Source organism: Choloepus didactylus, chromosome 8 (assembly GCF_015220235.1).
Source record: "Choloepus didactylus isolate mChoDid1 chromosome 8, mChoDid1.pri, whole genome shotgun sequence".
Classification (NCBI taxonomy): Eukaryota; Metazoa; Chordata; class Mammalia; order Pilosa; family Megalonychidae; genus Choloepus; species Choloepus didactylus.
Genome location: NC_051314.1, coordinates 90,242,257 through 90,250,123, shown reverse-complemented (window position 1 = coordinate 90,250,123; position 7,867 = coordinate 90,242,257). Strand labels below are relative to the sequence as shown.

The following is a 7,867-nucleotide window of genomic DNA, read 5'->3' as shown; positions in this document are numbered from 1 at the left end:
AAAAATCAACTATACAGAAAAGGAGGTTGCAATAAAGGGAAAGAGACACACACAAAAAAATATTTGACAAGCAAAAACCAAAGGACAAAATGGCTGCAGTAAATACTGCCTTTACAGTAATGACACTGAATATTTATGGATCAAACTCCCCAATCAAAAGACACAGGTTGTCAGAATAGATAAAAAAGCATGGTCCAACTATATGTTGTTTACAAAAGAGTAACGTAAGACTCAAAGACACAAAGAGGTTGAAAGTAAAAGGATAGAAAAAGATATTTGATGCAAATAGTAACCAAAGAAAAGTTGGGGTAGCTATGCTAATATCAAAAAAAAAAAAGATTTTAAGTCAAAGGCTGTTATAAGAGACAAGGAAGGACACTATGTATTAATAAAAGGAGCAATCTACAAAGAAGAAATAACAATCATAAATATTTATGCATCTAACTATGGTGCCCCAACAAACACTGGCAAAACTGAAAGGAAATAGACACCTCTACAATAATAGTTAGAGACTTCAATACATCACTCTTATCAATAGACAGAACTTCTAGACAGAAGATCAATGAGGAAACAGAGAACTCGAATAATATGATAAATGAACTAGACCTAACAGACATATACAGAATATAGTACCCTAAAAAAGCATGGCGTACATTCTTCTCAAGTGCACATGGATTATTCTCCAGGGTGGACCACACGTTGGGTCACAAAACAAGACTCAATAAATTTTAAAAGATTGAAATTATACAGATCATCTTCTCTCCCCATAATGGAATGAAGGTGGAAATCAATAACAGGCAGAGAACTGGAAAATTCACAAATACATGGATGTTAAATAACACACCCTTAAACAATCATTGGGTTAAGGAAGAAATTACAGGGGAAATCAATAAATATCTTGAGACAAATGAAAATGAGAATACAAGATATCAAAACTTATGGGCCAGGTGTTTGAGTTGCTTTGTGGAGACCCCCTGCAATCCTGTGAACACAGTGCTGTGTACAGTGAGGAGTGAGCAGATCACCATCTGCAGCCTGTGCATCCTGCCTGCTGCATTCCTGGAGGTTGGGGGCAGACACCCTCTAGACACTGTGCACCAGATCCACTCTCTTCTTGGTGTGGAAATTCACAGACAAATATGAATGGGTAACAACAGAAAATGGTACTGGAACAGTGGGAACCAGCAGTTTTGCACAGAAAACCTTGGGAGATGTTTACTGTAGTCTTCCTGAGTTTGGGACAAAATTGAACAAAGAAGATGAGTTTGGTGCTTTGGAAAGTGTGAAGGCTGCTAATGAACTTAATTCTCCTCTATCAGGAGAAGCAACAGAAATTAATGAAGCTCTTGCAGAAAATCCAGGACTTGTCAACAAATCTTGTTATGAAGACAGTTGGCTGGCAAGATGACACTGAATAATCCTTCAGAACTTGAACTAATGAGTGAAGAAGCATATAAGAAATCCATAAAATCTATTGAAGAGTGAAAATGGAACCTGTAAATAGTCTGAAACAACTTAATCCAGCAATATTTAAAATTACTGGTGGATAGTGATTTATAATAGCAACTTTTAGCAGTATCATTAGGAAAACAAACTACTCGTTCCAAAAATGCTATTGAAAACAATACCCCTTAGCTTTCTAATGATCACAGATAAACACAATATGCATCCTTTTCACATCACCCTGTGATTTAGACTAGGATCTAGTTATCATATTCACAATTTATGAAATTATCTAATGTAAAAAACTACTTGTAAAAATTATGTAATTCAAGGGTAACATTGTTATCTTAAGCCTTATGTATAATATTGTAACTTGCTTACATCAATTCTGGGATTTTGGTTAAAGTACTTAATGACATTTCACTGGAAATAACTGGGAGTGGAGATAGGTTTTTGTTAGTTGTGTAGTGTCAGATTAGGAACAGTACTATCTTAATTTTGCAATATACTGTGTTTGCTGGTGCTATTTCATACAATGAAGAAACAATCTTGCAGCAAAAATAAGAAACTTTACTAATAATAAAACATTCAATTCTCCATTAAAAAAAAACCTATGGGATGCACTGAAGGCAGTGCTGAGAGGGAAATTTATAGCCCTAAATGCTTACATTAAAAAAGAATAAAGAGCTACAAATCAAAGATCTAGCTACATGCCTGGAGGAACTAGAAAAAGAACAGCAAACTAAACCTAAAGCAAGCAAGAGGAAAGAAAACAAAGACCAGTTTAGAAATAAGTGAAATAGAGAATAAAAACAATAGAGAGCAATAACAAAACTAAATATTGGTTCTTTGAAAAGATCAAGAAAAAAGACAGACCCTTAGACTGGCAAAAAGAAAAAGAGAGAAGATGTAAATACATAAAATCAGAAATAAGAGTGGGCATGTTATTATTATTATTTTTTTTTATTATTAAATTCAGTTTTATTGAAATACATTCACACACCATACAATCATCCATGATATACAATCCACTGTCCACAGTATGATAACATAGTTATGCGTTCATCACCACAATCTATCTCTGAACATTTTCCTTACATCAGAAAGAACCAGAACAAGAATAAAAAATAAAAGTGAAAAAAGAACACCCAAATCATCCCCCCATCCCACCCCATTTGTCCTTTAGTTTTTATCCCCATTCCTCCACTTATCCATACACTAGATAAAGGGGCTGTGATCCACAAGGTCTTCACAATCACACTGTCACCCCTTGTAATCTACATTATTATATGATTGTCTTCAGGAGTCCAGACTGCTGGGTTGGAGTTTGGTAGTTTCAGGTATTTACTTCTAGCTATTCCAATATATTAAAGCCTAAGAGGTGTCATCTATATAGTGCATAAGAATGTCCACCAGAGTGACCTCTCGACTCCATTTGAAATCTCTTAGCCACTGAAACTATCTCGTCTCATTTTGCATCCTCCTTTTGGTCAAGAAGATACTCTCAGTTCCACGATGCCAGGTCCACATTCATCCCCGGGAGTCATACTCTGTGTTGCCAGGGAGATTTACACCCCTGGGAGTCGGGCCCCACGTAGGGGGGAGGGCAGCGAGTTCACCTGTCAAGATGGCTCAGTTAGAGAGAGAGAGGGCCGCATCTGAGCAACAAAGAGGTACTCAGGGGGAGACTCTTAGGCACCATTACATGCAAGTTTAGACTCTCCTTTGTGGTAATGAGCTTCATAAGGGCAAGTCCCATGCTCGAGGGCTCAGCACATCAAACCGCCAGTCCCAATGTTTGTGACAACATCAACACCAGTCCAGGTGATGATGTCCAGCACATCCACACCTTCCCCCAGATCCTCGGGGCTGGGGAGGGGGAGGCTGTAAATATATTTTTTATTATCTGCCCAAATTACTCTGGGTTGTGTCACTATTTCACTCCAGCCTATACTAACCTACTGTATCTCACTTCCTATTCAAAGTTCCATGCAATTGTGGTGTTTGAACAAATCGACTGTAGAGTTGTACCGTTTAGAAAATTTAGATCCTGTACCAAATAGATATCTATTCCCTTGGTCTCATATGGAAGTTGAAGTTTTAAAACACAATCAGTTTCAACCTTTATCCTTTAGCCTGGCTTGCCCTGGTCTTAACCAGACCTGCTTCATTCATATCACTAATTGAAGTCTGGGCTCTTTTTCAGCTTTTTTTTTTTTTTTTTTCACAGTGGCTGTATGCACTAATACTGACATTCATATCTGCCAAGCTCTAGCTCTGAGTTTCAGGTGTCTCAGAGATATGCATTGTTCCAGAGACCAATCAAGTATACGCTAGGGGATCAGCATCTCAAAGTTTAGAGACAGGCCTTACAATTCAGGGACAGAGTTAACTGCTGTAAGAGCTTACAATCTAGGGACTATTACAATTATTGTGTCCATGTTAGGCTATGTTCTAAGATTCAATTCTGAGTTTACACATTGTAGTTAGTCCATATTGGTGAGGCATCATCACTCTCACCATGTTTTCTCCAACACTTTTACTCCTATATATATATTTTCCTACAATTTTATGGAGTTATATTCACATACCATACATTTATCCACAGTGTACAATCAGTTGTTCATGGTATCATCATAAAGTTGTACATTTATCACCACAATCAGCACTTGAACATACTGATTACTACAAGAAAAATTGTTTTTTTTTTTTTTAGCAATAAGAAGAAATGATAAAAAGAAAAATAACATGTCATACAATACAATATACTACTAAGGACAGCAAATAACACCACTACCAAGAATCCCATATTACTCCCCTATATCCCCCTCTTATATACATTTAGCATTGGCATATTGCATTTGTTACATTTAATGGAGGTATATTACAATGTTACTGTTGACCATAGAGTCCAGTTTGCTTTGATTATGTTTTTTCCTGAATACCATCCCTTTTTCAAATTTCTACGTGGTTGACATTCATTTGCTTTCCCACATGCAAAAACATTTTTATATTTGAATATTTAGTAACAGTCATTGGCCACTCCAGTTTTTGCCACGTTATACAGTCCCAGTCTTTATCATCTATCTTTACCTCTGGTGTCATACATTCTCCTATCTGACCTCTTTCAGCTTTACTCACAGACATCTTTGTTCAGTGTACTTACAATACCGTGCTACCATCACACAGTATTATGCTATCTATTTCTGGATCTATGGGCATTTTATTATTGACCCCACAGAAATAAAAAGGATCATAAGAAGATACTATAAACAACTGTATGCCAATAAATTAGACAACCTAGATGAAATGGAAAAAATCCTAAGAACAAAGAAACAACCTACACTAACTCCAGAAGAAATATGAGATCTCAACAGACCAATTACAAGAAAAGAGATTGAATCAATAATGAAAAAACCTCCCAACAAATCAAAGCTCAGGACCATATGGCTTCACTGGTTGATTCTACCAATCATCCCAAGAAAAATTAATACCAATTCTGCTTAAACTTTTCCAAAAAATTGAACAGGAGGGAACAGTACCCAACTCGTTCTATGATGCCAACATTACCCTAATTCCAAAGCCAGATGAAGATACTACAAGAAAAGAAAATTACAGATGAATTTTTCTTATGAATATAGATGTAAAAATCCTCAACAAAATACTACCAAATTGAATTCAACAGCGCGTTAAAAGAATTACACACAATGATCAAGTGGGTTTTATCCCAGTTATGCAAGGGTTGTTCAACAAAAGAAAATCAATTAATGTAATACACTACATTAAAAAAATGAAGGGTCAAAAACCACATGATTATCTCAAATGATGCGGAAAAGGCATTTGACAAAATCCAGCATCCTTTCTTGATAAAAACACTCCAAAAAAATAGGAATAGAAGGAAACTTTCTCAACATGATAAGGGGCATAATGAAAAACCCACAGCTAACATGTTATTCAGTGATGAAAGACTAAAAACTTTCCCTCTAAGATCTGGGAAAAGACATGGATGCCCACTGTCACCACTGTTATTCAACGTTGTACTGGAAGTTCTAGCTGGAGCAATTAGGCAAGAGAAAGAAGTAAAAGGCATCCAAATTGGAAAGGAAGATGTAAAACTCTCATTATTTGTAGATATCTTGATCTCATATACAGAAAGTCTCAACAAATCTACAACGAATCTGCTAGAGCTAATAAAAAAATTCAGCAAAATGGCTGATCTTCAAGAAAAAATAAGTAGTGCTTCTATTCACTAGTAATGAGCAATCTGAGGAGGAAATCAAGAAGAAAAATTCCATTTTCAACAGTGACTAAAATAATCAAATATCTAGGAATGAATTTAACCAAGGATGTAAAGGACTTATGCATGAGAAAGTACGAAACTTTGCTAAAAGAAATCAAAGAAGATATAAATAAATGCAAGAACATTCCATGCCCATGGATTGGAAGACTAAATATTATTAAGATGTCAATTCTACCCAAAATGATTCAAGGATTCAGTGGAATCTCAATAGAAATTCCAACAGCCTACTTTGCAGAAATGGAAAAGCCAATCATCAAATTTATTTGGAAGGATAGGGGCCCTGAATTGCCAAAAACATCTTGAAAAAGAAGAACAAAGTTGGAGGACTCATACTTCCTGACTTTGAAGCTCGTTGCAAAGCTACAATAGTCAAAATAGCATGGTACTTATGCAAGGATAGATATATAGACCAATGGAATTGACTTGAGAGTTCAGAAATTGACCCTCACATCTATGGCCAATTGATTTTTTTAAAATTCAGTTTTATTGATATATAGTCACATACCATACAATCATCCATGGTGTACAATCAGCTGTTCACAGTACCATCATATAGCTGTGCATTCATCACCCCAGTCTATTTTTGAACATATTCCTTACACCAGAAAGAATCAGAATCAGAATAAAAAATAAAAATAAAAAAGAACACCCAAATCACCCCCCCATCCCATTCTATTTTTCATTTAGGTTTTGTTCCCATTTTTCTACTCATCCATCCATACACTGGATAAAGGGAGTGTGATCCACAGGGTTTTCACAATCACACTGTCACCCTTGTAAGCTACATTGTTATACAATCATCTTCAAGAGTCAAGGCTACTGGGTTGGAGTTTGGTAGTTTCAGGTATTTACTTCTAGCTATTCCACACAGGGGCCATGCTAACCTTCTCTGTATTGTTCCAATTTTAGTGTATGTGCTGCTGAAGGTAGCACTAATTGATTTTTGACAAGTCTGTCAAGTCCACTCAATTGGGAAAGAATTGTCTCTTCAACAAATTGTACTGGGAGAACTGGATATCCGTATGCAAAAGAATGAAGGAGGACCCCTATCTCACACCATATACCACAATTAACTAAAAATGGATCAAAGACCTAAGTATGAAAACAGGACTACAAAACTCTAGAAAAAACTGTAGGGGAGCATCTTCAAGATCTTTGTTAGGCAATGATCTCTTAGACTTTACACCCCAAACACAAACAACAGATGAAAAAATAGATAAATCAGACCTCATCAAAATTAAAAACTTTTGTGCATCAAAGGACTTAATCATGAAAGTGAAAGGACAACCTACTCAATGGGAGAACATATTTGGAAACCACTATCCGATAAGGCTTTAATATCCAGAATATATAAAGAAATCCTACAGCTCAACAATAGAATGACAAACAACCCAATTAAAAAATGAGGCAAAGACTTGAATAGACAGTTTTCCAAAGAGGAAACACAAATGGCTAAAAAGCAATGAAAAGATGCTCAACATCACTAGCTAATAGGGAAATGCAAATAAAAACCACAATGAGATACCATTTCACATTCACTAGAATAGCTGCTATTAAAAAAAAAATAGAAAATTACAAGTGTTGGAGAGGATGTGGAGAAATAGAAACACTTATTCATTGCTGGTGGAATATAAAATGGTGCAGATGCTGTAGAAGACAGTTTGGTGGTTCCTCAGAAAGCTAAGTATAGAATTACCATATGACCTGGCAATCTCTCTACTAGGTATATACCCAAAAGAACTGAAATCAGGGACTTGAACAGATATTTGCACACTGATGTTCACAGCAATTCACAATTGCCCAAAGATGGAAGCAGCCCAAGTGTCCATCAACCAATGAATAGATAAACAAAATGTGGTATATACATGCCATGGAATATTATTCAGCCATAAAAAGATTGAAGTCCTGATACTTGCAACATGGATGAATGTTGAAGAAATTATGCTGACTGAAATATTCCAGACACAAAAGGGCAAATAGTATATGTTCTCACTGATATGAAATAATTAGAATAAACAAACTCATAGAGCTAGAATCTAGAATATAGGCTACCAGGGGCTGGGTTGGGGGTAGGGGAATGCGGAGTTGATACTTAATTAGTACAGAATTTCTATTTAGGTTGGT

At 36.0% G+C, this 7,867-nt stretch overlaps 1 pseudogene; it reads right to left on the bottom strand.

Annotated features, from left to right (window-relative positions):
- Positions 1-6,611: 6,611 nt before the first annotated feature.
- LOC119543531 lies at positions 6,612-6,676 on the bottom strand (annotated as a pseudogene).
- Positions 6,677-7,867: the final 1,191 nt, after the last annotated feature.